The sequence below is a fragment of the Moschus berezovskii genome, chromosome 19 (genome assembly GCF_049115385.1).
Source record: "Moschus berezovskii isolate FMDL1 chromosome 19, NW_MosBer_1.0, whole genome shotgun sequence".
NCBI lineage: Eukaryota > Metazoa > Chordata > Mammalia > Artiodactyla > Moschidae > Moschus > Moschus berezovskii.
Window position 1 is genome coordinate 31,900,021 of NC_142478.1, and position 13,492 is coordinate 31,913,512.

A 13,492-nucleotide genomic window follows, 5' to 3' on the forward strand; every position below is an offset into this window, starting at 1 on the left:
CACATCCATACATGACCACTGGAAAAACCATAACCTTGACTATAGGTTCATGTTAATAATGTTTAATACACTGTTCAAAATATGCTAAAGTGTTCTGCTCACAAAACAGTCAGATACGGCAAAGTATCAGGATCAGTTTGGCCTGTTACTGCCTTTCATACAAGAGGTATGTGCAGTTCAACCAAAGTATGAATTAAGTACATACTTGCCAAATGTCATATTTACAAGGTCAAAAGAGAGACTGCCTCATCAACAATGTTAAGGAATGAATATCTTAGAAATATGTCTTAAGAATTCAGATTCCTGATAATGATGTCTTTACAAATAGAAACTAAAACTAGATTATTTGTATTCAACGGTGTAACATAAATTAAATTGAAGAATTTTAATACTTAATTTCTTTAAATTTTATTATTTATCATACTTGCTCACTTGTAATAATGGACAAAAAGGAAAGACACTCAATTTAGCACTATTTGGCCTACATGTTTAAGTTCTTATAGTGATGTGCACTATTTATATTTTTAAGAAATCATTTATTTGTTGTTGCTGCTTAGTTGCTAAGTAATGTCTGATTCTTTTGCTACCCCATTGACTGTAGTTTGCCAGGCTTCTCTGTCCATGGGATTTCCCAGACAGGAATACTGGAGTGAGCTGCTTTCTCCAGGGGATCTTCCTAACCCAGAGATCAAACACACGTCTCCTGCATTGAAGGTAGATTCTTTACCACTGAGCTACCTGGAAGCCCAACTGCTGCTGCTGCTGTTGCTGCTGCTGCTGCTGCTGCTGCTAAGTCACTTCAGTCGTGTCCAACTCTGTGCGACCCCATAGACAGCAGCCCACCAGGCTCCCCCATCCATGGGATTCTCCAGACAAGAATACTGGAGGGGGTTACCATTTCCTTCTCCAATGCATGAAAGTGAAACGTGAAAGTGAATTCGAGGCAGGATTACTGGAGTGGGGTGCCATCACCTTCTCCGGAAGCCCAGCAGAAATCATTTATAATGACTGGTAAAAATAACGTTTTGTTTAAAACTGTATATGCTTTATACATTTCTCCACCACTTCACTGACACTCTACAAATAATCTAAGGCATATGAATTCACACTTTTTAGAAAATAAATACAAAAGTGCATCTTAATATAATTTTGTTATTTTTCTTCATTAAAAAACCATTCAATTTATTTAAACTAAAAGCAAAAACTAAAAAACAGTTCATTCATTTCTTCTATCTCACCTACTCTCCATCTCTGGAGACCACCAATCTGTTTTCTGTATCTGTGAGCTTAGATTATCTATCTCTCTCTCCATCTTTCTATCTAGATAGATAGATAGGTCAATATTTTATCATCAGGTGTTTGCCTTTCACTGCCTGACTTATTACACTTAGTATAATGTCCTCAAGATTCATTCATCTTTTCACAAATGGTAAGATTTCATTCTTTTTATGACTAGATAATATTTCATTGTAGATATATACCACATCTTCTTTCATCCATCAATGGACATTTAGATTGCTCCCATGTCTTGGCTATCATAATGTGGCAATGAACATGGGGACATACACATACATCCATGTGCATAATTTTTTCAAATCAGTTTTTTTTTCATTTCCTTCAGATAAATACCCAGAAGTGGAAGTGGAATTGTTAAGTCATATAGTAGTTCTATTTTTAACTTTTTGAGAAATTTCCATACTGTTTTTTAAAGTAGCTGTACCAATTTACATTCTCACCACAAGTACACAAGGGTTCCTTTTTCTCCACATCCTTGCCAACACTTGTTATTTCTATTCTTTTTGATAACAGCCATTCTAACAGGTATGAGGTAATAATACCTCATTTTGCTCCCAGCTTGCCTTTGATATGTAACGTAATCAATCCAGAGACTTAGCTCTCTCTGTCTAGCCACACCACCCAGGAGGCAGTATTCCTCTGCTTTAATCATCCAAGGACCAGGTATCAGGTAATTAGGGACCACCCTTATAGCTTACAGCCTGCAAAAGTTTTTCAAACAAGCCAAACCTGACCTGTTTGCACTACCCTGCCTTGACTTTTTCCCAGGAAATCCCAATCTACAACACCCACCCACCCCCACCCCTTCTGGCTACTGACCCATGCCAGTGTTTTCCCATGTTGCTCTTCATGGTATGCCATGTCTTCTGTTTCTAGGACCAATGAGTATAAGAAACTTTATTTTTCTGAACTTCTCCTGGGTCTCCTCTAGTGGCCATATCTAATGACCATCACATCAAAGAACACAGAACATGATGTCTGTTTCATACATGCAGCATGACTGCTAATTATCCATCAATATCCATTCTCTCTTGCTATATTTTAAAAATAGATACAATAGAGTTTAGCTGGCCTGTGACTGCCTGGCTAGAGGTGACATTTTCCAGCCTCCTTTGCAGTTAGATGTGGCCCTGTGATTAGATTTTTGCCCAACTTATCACATAGATGAGAAATAAAACTTGCTTTTGTTCATCTAAAAGGCAAAAATGGGAACAGCATCTAGCAAGTGTATAGAATGAGTTTCAATTAAATATGGAAAATTACTTTCTAACTATGGCAGTCTTTAGAGGCTACTGTCCTTCCAATACTATATCTTTTCTATCAAAGCCTAGACAAAAATCTTTGCTCCAACAACAAGGTGAAAGAGATTTCAAAACTGAATAAAACTTTCGATGAATTTGTTGGGGAGAAAGTGGTCTCGCCGTCCTATTTCTCCGCCGTCTTGAATAAAACTTTTAAATAGATGTCCCTCAAAGTTTCTTCCAGCCCTAATATTCTACAATTCTATGCAAGACAGGAAAAGAAAAGTTGGGACATGGAAGAGAAAGAAGGAGGCAGGACAAAATGGTCAGAGAGAATGAGGAAAAGAAAAGGAAGAGGTAAGAAAAAGGCAACTTTCAGAACCAATGAAGATTACTGGGAAATCCATCTGAGTAACTAGAAAATATTTCCTTTAGTTATCATTTTTATGCAATACCAAGTTTCGCATCAGTTCAGTTGCTCAGTCGTGTCCAACTCTTTGCGACCCCATGGACTGCAGCACACCATGCTTCCCTGTCCATCACCAACTCCCAGAGCTTGCTCAAATTCATGTCCATCTAGTTCGTGATGCCACCCAATGATCTCATCCTCTGTCACCCATTTATCCTCCTGCCTTCAATCTTTCCCAGCATCAGGGTCTTTTCCAATGAGTCAGTTCTCGTTGATAATAATACTTCCTGCCCAGGTGAAGACAATAAGGTAATATGTACATGATCAACAAAGCCTAGCATATGAGAAGTTCTCAACAAATGTAATTTATAAGTTGATCAAATTTATTGTTGTTCAGTCACTAAGTTGTGTCTGACTCTTTGAGACCCCATGGACTGCAGCATGCCAGGCTCCTTTGTCCTCCACTGCCTCCTGAAGATTGCTCAAATTCATGTCCATCGAGTTGGTGATGCTGTGTAACCATTTCATCCTCTGCCACCCCATTCTCCTTTTGTCTTCAGTCTTTCCCAGCATCAGGGTTTTTTCCAATGAGTCAGCTCTTTTCATCAGATGGCCAAAGTATTAGAGCTTCAGCTTCAGCATCAGTCCTTCCAATGAATATTTGAAATTTATTTCCTTTAAGATTGACTGGTTTGAACTCCTTGCAGTCCAAAGGACTCTCAAGAGTCTTCTCCAGCACCACAGTTTGAAAGCATCAATTCTTTGGCCCTCAGCCTTCTTTATGGTCCAACTCTCATATCTATACATGACTACTGGAAAAAAACATAGCTTTGACTATATGGAACTTGGTTAGCAAAATGATGTCTCTGCTTTTTAATATGCTATCTAAGTTTGTCATAGCTTTTCTTCCAAGGAGCAAGTGTCTCTTAATTTCATGGTTGCAGTCACCATCTGCAGTGATTTTGGAGCTCAGGAAAAGAAAATCTGTCACTGCTTCCACTTTCCCCCTTCTATTTGTCATGAAGTGATGGGACCAGATGCCATGATCTTAGTTTTTTGAATGTTCGCTTTCAAGACAGCTTTTCAGTCTCTTCTTTCACCCTCATCAAGAGTTCTTTAGTTCCTCTTCGCTTTCTGCCATTAGACTGGTATCATCTGCATATCTGAAGTTATTGATACTTCTGCTGGCAATCTTGATTCCAGCTTCTGATTCATTCAGTCTAGCATTTCCCATGATGTTCTCTGCATAGAAGTTAAATAAGCAGGGTAACAATATACAGCTTTGTCATACGCCTTACCCTATTTTAAACCAGTGAGTTGTTCCATGTCCATTTATAACTGTTGCTTCTTGACCCACATACCGGTTTCTCAAGAGACACGTAAGGTGGTCTGGTACTCCCATCTCTTTAAGAATCTTCCACAGTTTGTTGTGATCCACATAGTCAAAGGCTTTAGCATAGTCAATGAAGCAGGTGTTTTTCTGGAACTCTCTTGCTTTCTCCATGATCTAAAGAATGCTTGCAATTTGATCTTTGATTCCTGTGCCTCTTTGAAACCCAGCTTGTACATCTGGAAGTTCTTGGATCATGTATTGCTAAAGCCTATCTTGAAAGATTTTGAGTTAACCTTACTAGCATGTGAAATGAGTTCAATTGTATGGTAGTTTGAACCTTCTTTGGCATTGCCCATATTTGAGACTGGAATGAAAACTGACTTTTTCCAGTCCTGTGGCTACTGTTCACAGTACCTATGCTGCTGCTGCTAAGTCGCTTCAGTTGTGTCTGACTCTGTGCAACCCCATAGAGACGGCAGCCCACCAGGCTCCCCGTCTCTGGGATTCTCCAGGCAAGAACACTGGAGTGGATTGCCGTTTCCTTCTCTAATGCATGAAAATGAAGTCGCTCAGTCGTGTCCAACTCTTAGCAACCCCATGGACTGCAGCCCACAGGGCTCCTCCGCTCATGGGATTTTCCAGGCAAGAGTACTGGAGTGAGTTGCCATTACCTTCTCCCCAGTACCTATAAAATGATGTCAATAATACAACCATTCATATTATAACCTATGTACTATAATTCACTGAATAAACATTCTATGAGGAAAGATTTGCCTATTTTTTCACTACGGTATCTAGGATGCCTGAAAACAATGCCTGAAACACAGTAGGTATTAAGAAAAAAGTGTATTTTAAATTACTCAGCAATAAAGGCAGACTTTATAGTAAAAAAATTCATTTTCTTTATTATAGACTTTCACTTCAAGAATTATAAACTACGTGAACAAATGCTTTATTAAGATTAAATGAAGCAGGACTTCTAGTATCTCAAGGCAATCTAGCTCCTTCCAAGATGCCGCCCTACAAAGACAACACAGGCAATAACTACTTAGAGTAAAATGTCTACCTTTATATAATCTGAATAATAAAATCTTTAAAGTGGCAATAAGTGTGGTAAGTTAATGAAGCATACCTGTTAAAAAAGTTCAGAGAAGTCTTAACACATAAAAACTTGAAAATCCAAAGTGATTCTTGATTTTTTTTAAATTAATCTTGGGACTACATAAGACATATTCTTTCAACAGAAGAAAATGCTAATAATTTCAATCTTATCTCCCAACAACATACTTTAGTAGTTCATGATATATGGCAAAATAGCTTATGTATATTTGTTTCTCCATTCAGCACTCCAGAAAACTTGCCAAAATGTAGTATTTCAGGTGAGGAAAAAAAAAAAGAAAACATGAATAATTTGAATAACCCTTAAGGATTTATATTTGAGGACTGTATAATGATTGTGCTGGAGATATGTAGATAAAATGGTCATCAATCAACTCTGCCAGATTTTCCTTCTCCATTTCCCCCAGAACGTTTTTTGCTTTTGAAGAACTATTCCTTACACCTTGAATTATGTGGTTCCGGCAGGGCTGGCAATGACAGTATCACAGCCTCCTTAGCGAGAGGAAGAAATCTATTTCCTTTAAGTTGGCCAAGTTAGGACTGCTGCAAATTTTCAACTACCTAAGTCACCTCCCTCACCACCATCTCATAAAGGAAGCCCCTCTCTACAGGATGAAAGAGTGAGACAGATACACATAGATGTGGAAGGGATTTAGACATGAATGGAAAGGGATGGTGGTGGCTAGGACATGAAGGTGTAAGAAGAGAAAACAGCAAGAGAGAAATACTCCTTGACATCACTCTAATCTTTGGATTGAGGCAAACTGAAGCAGGCCAGCTAGTTCATCTCTGATCTTCTGAAGTATCTGAGTCAACAATTCTTTCTTTCTGCTCAAATTTCCTTGAGTTGTATTTCTTTCACTTATACATAAAAGAATTTTGCTGAACAGGAGACTTTCAATTTACTTAGTCATAGAGTATCTACAGGCACAGTATAAATTATGAATCAAAATATATAAAGTCTTATAAATACTCAAGATTTTCAACCTTGGGCATAATTTTTTTGTTTACTGTTTTTAATGTTTTATGCATTTATATGATTAAAACTGCAAAACATATCGGTTTTACTCATTGAAACTATTCTCACTAAGATGCAAATATCCACACAATAAGTGAAGAAAATAAGTGATTCATTTTGAAGAAATTATCTTAGCAACTCAAGTTAATATAATTTTTAAGTTATCAACAGAAGCAGCATCGGGATTAAAGAGCATGGACTTTAAAACCAGACTACTCAGATTCAAGTTTAGCCTCTGTTACTTACTAGCTGTGAGTTATTCAATAGATACATGGCTTCCTTTGTGGCTCAGTTGGTAAAGAATCCGCCTGAAATGCGGGAGACCTGGGTTCGATCCCTGGGTTGGGAAGATCCTCTGGGGAAGGAAAGGCTAACCACGCCAGTATTCTGGCCTGGAGAATTCCACGGACTGCATAGTCCATGGGGTCACAAAGAGTTGGACATGACTGAGCGACTTTCACTTTCACTTTCCTCACCTGTAAAATGGATTATGGTATGGCTAAAGGATTTAGCATGTGAAAAGTGCTCAGGATAGCATCTGACACAAGTTAAGCATTATAGTTTTGTTATTGTCACTATTGTACTATTATTACTATTATTGTGACTATTATTGTGACTATTATTGTCTATATTGTTACTATTATTGTCTATAACAACTGATGTGGCAATTGACAGATCTTAGGTTTCACCAGCATGACTTGGAAACAACAATACAGTGCTTTAAAATGCCTCATTGATTGGCTTATTTCACCATCTCACACTTTGCTTCAATGAAAAAAATAAGGATCAGAACTGCCCGTCAGATGCACAAAAGTTAAGGTGCACACATCCAAACTGATGAAGCATTTTAGCACTGTTAGTGATGCTAAAGCCAAGAGTAGTGTGGCGGGTTCCCTCTAGTAGAGGAGGTTCCCTCTACAGCTCGCCCATTTTCTTCTAAGGAAAAGAAAGCAATGGAGAGCAAATTACCTGACTGGGAGTACGGGACTTGAGACAGAAAGAACCTAATGCTGATTGCTTCTGCTGATTTTCTATGACAATATGATAATATGCTCAAAAAAATTCTGCACTATGACTTTAGAGAAATCATGCTCAAATATTTAGAAGGCCAGGCATACACTGTAACTATGAGAAGCATTCTGAATATAAACAGTTAAATTTAAAATTGCAAAAACACACTATAAGCAAAAATCCTCCAAACAAAGCAAAAACAAACAAAAAAACAAACCTGCTGGTAATATTCAGCTACTTATATATCTGGTTATATATATCCAAAGGTGAACAGCGACTTCATCTGGGTAGCAGTATTACAGTTGATTTTTATTTGTATATGTGCTTTATATTATTTCCTAAGTGTTTTACAATGTATATGATTTCTTTTTATTATCAAACGAGAAAGACACACAAAATGTGATTTAAAAAAAAAAAAATTACAGGTTCAGTGACTCAGTCAACCCTAACTGAATTTGCTAACTTGTTACAACTAAGAAAATCATAAAAACAAGACTTCATATAAGAGGACAGAAATGAATAAGCACTTTAAGGAACAACTTTTACCAAGAGAGAAAAATCTGTGGATGAGGTTACTCTGAAGAGGTGAAGTACATCCTTAGATGACTGGCTGTCATAAAGAAAAGTCCAGTATAGCCTTTTTACCAGGCAGAATGTGAAGTTATTCAAATAGACTGACTGTGGTTAAGTGTTTTTTAAGTGTAGTAAAATTATATTTTACAATCCAAAATGATTATCTAAAGAATTCTTTCTTTCTTTAAAGTTACCTCCATGTAATGCATCTCTTAAACCATACTGCTTGACTGAGCATCTTTACAGATATCAACATTGTTTGTCCAGTATAGTAAGGGCCAGAAGAATTTCTATACTTTTGTATAGACTTTGTGTAGAAATGGTAATGCCCTGGATGGAGTTAAATAGATGGCTTTAAATTTTAAAAGTTTAAAACAAATACTTTGGAATTCAGAACTCATCTCACTAGGAAATTATCTTCTAAACTTTTGCTTGTTAACTTAAAGATGAAGTCTATAAAGTGTAAGGGGTGTGTGTGTATACAGAACTTACTTAGCAGAGTTGAAATAGGGTCATAAATACCCTAAAAAATTGGGTATCATAAGTATACCAGAAGCTCTCTATAAATTTTGAGACCTGTGAGACTAGTTTCACAAAGTGCTTAGTCTATCTACTTTAGTGCTTCTAAGTTGGTATGGTGTCTACAATAATAAATATGGCTGGGACTCATACACAGTTTGCAAACCAAATAGAATGTTTGAGACGTTAATGATTTTTTAAAACTATTTGGAAAGCTAACCTAAAGCAGCAATCAGCCTGTGTGTATTAAAAGAGAACTTATAGGCAGAGTTCCACCTCTAGGTACTGTTTAACTTTGCTGTTCAAAAAAACAATTCAACAACTGCAAATAAAAAACAATCATCATAGTGAGAAATTTAATTCAGAAAGAGTCAAGAAAGTAAACATTTATAAAGAATCACATCCTGAAGAATGGACATCTAGTACCTTATAAAATTAAAGTTTATATTCAACATTACTGTAAACTATTTTAGAAAATTCAATGTAACATTCTCAAGACCTGTGAACATAAATGCTAAAGCAATTTACCTTTTGTCCATACAAAATATTCTGTTTCAATTGTTTCCCAAGGTGATTTCACTGAAAAACTCATTCCATAGCATTTCTACAGATGAAAGTGAAAGTATTAGTCACTCAGTTGTGTCCAACTCTTTGCGACCTCAGATGGTAGGTATTACATGTGGGCTCTGGATGGCTCAGCAGGTAAAGAACCTGCCTGCAATGCAGGATACACAGGAGATGTGGGTTTGATCCCTGGGTGAGGAAGATCCCCTAGAGCTATAAATGGCAACCCACTTCAGCATTCCTGCCTGAAAAACCCCACGGACAGAGGAGCTTGATGGACTACAGTCTACAGGGTTGCAAAGAGTTGGACACGACTGAGTGACTAAGCACAAGTTCGGAACAGTATTTGACTTCAAATTGCACCTAAACCACTTTTGCAACCTTGGACAAATCTGTCAAATGCCTTATGCTTCAGTTTCCTAATTTGTCAAGCAAAGGTAAAGACGGTGTTTATGTCAGAGGACTAATACGTGAAGTTTCTAGAATAGTGTCGGGGACATAGAAGGTACTCAATAAATAGTAGTTGCCATTGTTGTTATTAGTATATATATGTCATATATATTTATGTATATACATATATCTATATATATATGAGTAGAAAATATGTTTGAGTATGTCAGGTTAATAATATGAAACAGATTCATCTTCTGAAGGATTTGGGAATTACTAAAATGCTAATATTCATAGTGACTCTCCAAGGGACCAATAGAGTTTGCAGTGTTTTTCAAACTTATCTCACTGGAACCTTTTTTTGCCCCTCAGTTATTTTTCAAAATTAATATCAGTGAACAGACTTGAGGGATATAAGTAAATAAAAAAGAATTTCAAAAAGAATTTTTATAAATACAAACTAATTCATCTACTATAATCAATCTAGTAAGGAATGCTAAAATGTCTAGTTCTAAAATCAGATGACCTGGCCTTTTGAGTACCAGATCCATTACTTATGCCCAGAGTGATCACAGGCAAGATAATGAACTTCTCTTAGCCTCTACTTTCCTCACTTGTAAGATAGTGATAGTAATCATAGCTGTCTCACAGGACTGCAGTGAGGATTAAATGGATCGATACTTGCAAAGTGCTTGCCAGAATGCTGTCAAGCGGGGGAAAGAAATTCTGCTCAGGGCATCCTGTACACTGGAGCATCTCCAATCTTCCACTGCCACCCCAATAATGCTGCAAACTTCTGATGCCACATAAGACTTGAGAAGCAGGAGAATTCAGATGTCTCCAAATATTTCTAGTTAAAGACACATCATTGCTAGTATATGCTTCCCTTGTGGCTCAGACAGTAAAGAATCTTCCTGCAACACAAGAGACAAGGATTCAATCCCTGGGTCAGGAAGATCCCCTGGAGAAGGGAATGGCAACCCACTCTAGTACTCTTGACTGGAGAATCCCATGAACAGAGGAGCCTGGGGGGGCTATAGTCCATAGGGTCACAACATGACTGAGTGACATTGCTAGTATCAGCTCTTGAGGGCTAACAGAAATCCTAATCATAAAAGGCCACAGCATAAGAAATTCATGCATCTTCTCAGGGCCTTCATGACTTACCCCTTGCTGGGACTGTGTCACTGCCAAGACTTCAGGGGCCAAAGGAAATTGCTTGGAGAGATCTGTATCATCTCCTACTTTGTGTGCACTTGCTTCTGCTGAATTTCTCTATTCTTTGTTCTTACAAATTTGGAAATTAACATAATTTATTATAATGCAGTTTGAATGGAACAGAGGAGGGGAGTTCTTTCTATTTGTAGCTAAATAGAAATATGATAGCAAAACAGTGCCTCAACGTTAGCACAAAATGAATATTGTTTGTTGATTTTTGGTTACTGGCTAAGTCATGTCTGACTCTTTTGTGACCCCATGAACTGGAGCCTGCCAGGCTCCTCTGTTTATGGGATTCTCCAGGCAAGAATACTAGAGTAGGTTGCCATGCCCTTCTCAGGGGACCTTACCTACCCAAGGATCGAACTCATGTCTCTTGCATTGGCTGGTAGGTTCTTCACCAACTAAGTCACCAGGGGAGCCCAAAATGAATATTAACTGTTAGCTGCCATTCTGATTGGAAACCTAATGCGCAGAGCTGACTCATTAGAAAAGACCCTGATGCTGGAGATTGAAGGCAAAAGGAGAAGAAGGAGACAGAGGATGAGATGGTTGGATGGCATCACTAACTCAATGGACATGAATTTGAGCAAACTCTGGAAGAGAGTAGAGGACAGAGGAGCCTGGCATGCTGCAGTCCATGGGGTCGCAAAGAGTCAGATATGACTTAGCAACTGAACAACAACAACATCATTCCCATTCAGAGTTAGATCCAAGGTTTATGGAGCTAGAAATTTATACAATTTGACAGGACCCTGTCTGAAAAAAATTCAAAATTATGAAAACAAAATTAGACATGGAATCTTAGAAGAGATCCATGCAAGTAAGGTGCTAAAATTTCATTAGCTGTATAGTAAATCCACTCAGGGAACAGAAAATGCACGTTCTTGCCTTTATATTTTTTTATTTGTTTGTTTTAAATTTTATTTGTTTTAAATATGACAAGGGAAACAAGACATTATCTAAGAATTTAAACAGCAGTAAAAAACAGAGAAAATTTAAAATTCATTTTGGGGTTATGTAAATGCCACGAAGCAGTATATAATAAATTTCTAAATGAATGGCACAGCAAAATACATTATGGGAGTTCAAAAGGTAGAGTAATCACCATGAACGGGATTATCTTAGAAGGCTTCACAGAGGAGGTGATATTTTAGTAGGGTTGAAAAGGAAAGATTTAGGTAAGCAGAAAGAAAGGAAAATCCTATGTTGTCAAAGGTTCAACTCATTTAAGTTAAAATGAGCAGACCTGCTTGGTTGAGGCATAGGTTTCTGGAAGAATAGTAACTGAACAGTTTGCGGAATAGCCAATCAAAGGCCTTGAGCAGCAGTCTAACAATTTTGGGCTTAACTTTGCAAGCAAAATGGAGCTACTAATCTTTTTTGAAAAAAAGAAAAATAGAGTAACATAATCAAAGTGGTGTTTTAGGATCACCAGCCGGGTCATTGTATGTGGGGTAAGCAGGATCAGAGAGACCCTGGGAGCAGAAACACCACGGAAAGCAGACAGTCCTCAAGAAGTCATGCTGAGGACAGGAATGAAGGAACATATTCTAGGGACACCCCCAAAAAATGATTATAGGATTTGATAACTGTTTGTGGGGTGAAAAAATGAAGAGGTCAATGATAACATCAGGATCTCAAGGCTGGTAACTTGGAGAGTAACACAAACTGGAAAGTCAGAAATAAAAGTGATTGTGTAGGAGGATGATCAAATCTGGACAAGTTCAGATTTAGGCATGGGAAGTCTGGGGTAAAGAAAGGACAGGTTTCCATGTTCACAACAAAGTTGTAAATATGATTTCAAGACAGATTTCAGAGAAAGAATTTCTACTCTTTTAAATTCTAAATAGTTGAAGAAATGAATTTTTTAAACAGGACAATAGCATATCTCAGAAGGTTCCAGACTTGGAGTCAAGAGACCTTGGATGTAGACACAGATATATTCAAGGGTAGTCAGACTTTTAGACTCCTACAGGCAGAGTTCCAATACACTATGATTCAATGAAAAATCACTTTGTTTTCCATAACTTATTCAATGAAATTTATAAATTAAAAAAACATAAAATATCTGGATGAAAAATCTTTCTCAAAATATACAGCTATGTTTTTTAGAAATAAGAGTAACAATACTACCAAAATTTTTAAAGGTATAATTTCATAGTTCTTAGAACTTAAAGATTCCCAGGTGGCTCAGTGGTAAATAATTAGCCTGCCAAGCAGGGGACACGGGATCAATCCCTGGGTCGGGAAGATCCTCTGGAGGGTGAAATGGCAACCCACTCCAGCATTCTTGCCAGGATAATCCCCTGGCCAGAGGAGCCTGGCAGGTTACAATCCATAGGGTTGCAAAGAGTGGGACACAACTTAGCAACTAAACAACACCAGCAACAACAAAACTTAAACACTGTCAACTAAATTTAAGGATGCACGCTTTACAAATGCCAGTCAACAGCTAAACAAATCAATTATCTATATTTACTTCTTAAACTAATATTTTCACGTGAATTGTTAGTACTGTTTCAGAAATACTTTTAAGCGCCTAACAGATACAGACTGTTTATTCAAAAAATTTCAATTCTAGGTCACACAATTTTTGACTCCAGCTTTCCATGTCACTGAATTTTCAGATACTCAGGATGAATAGCATCAGGTCTTCGGAAACTCTGAGAGGATGAACATATACTGTAAGAGAGCACTGCCATACACCACAGCACGTGCTCTCTATTTCTCTCAGCTTTGGCACTCAAAATAGAAAAATTTTCACCTTCAGATTCCCAGAGTCCATCAAAATGTTGTCC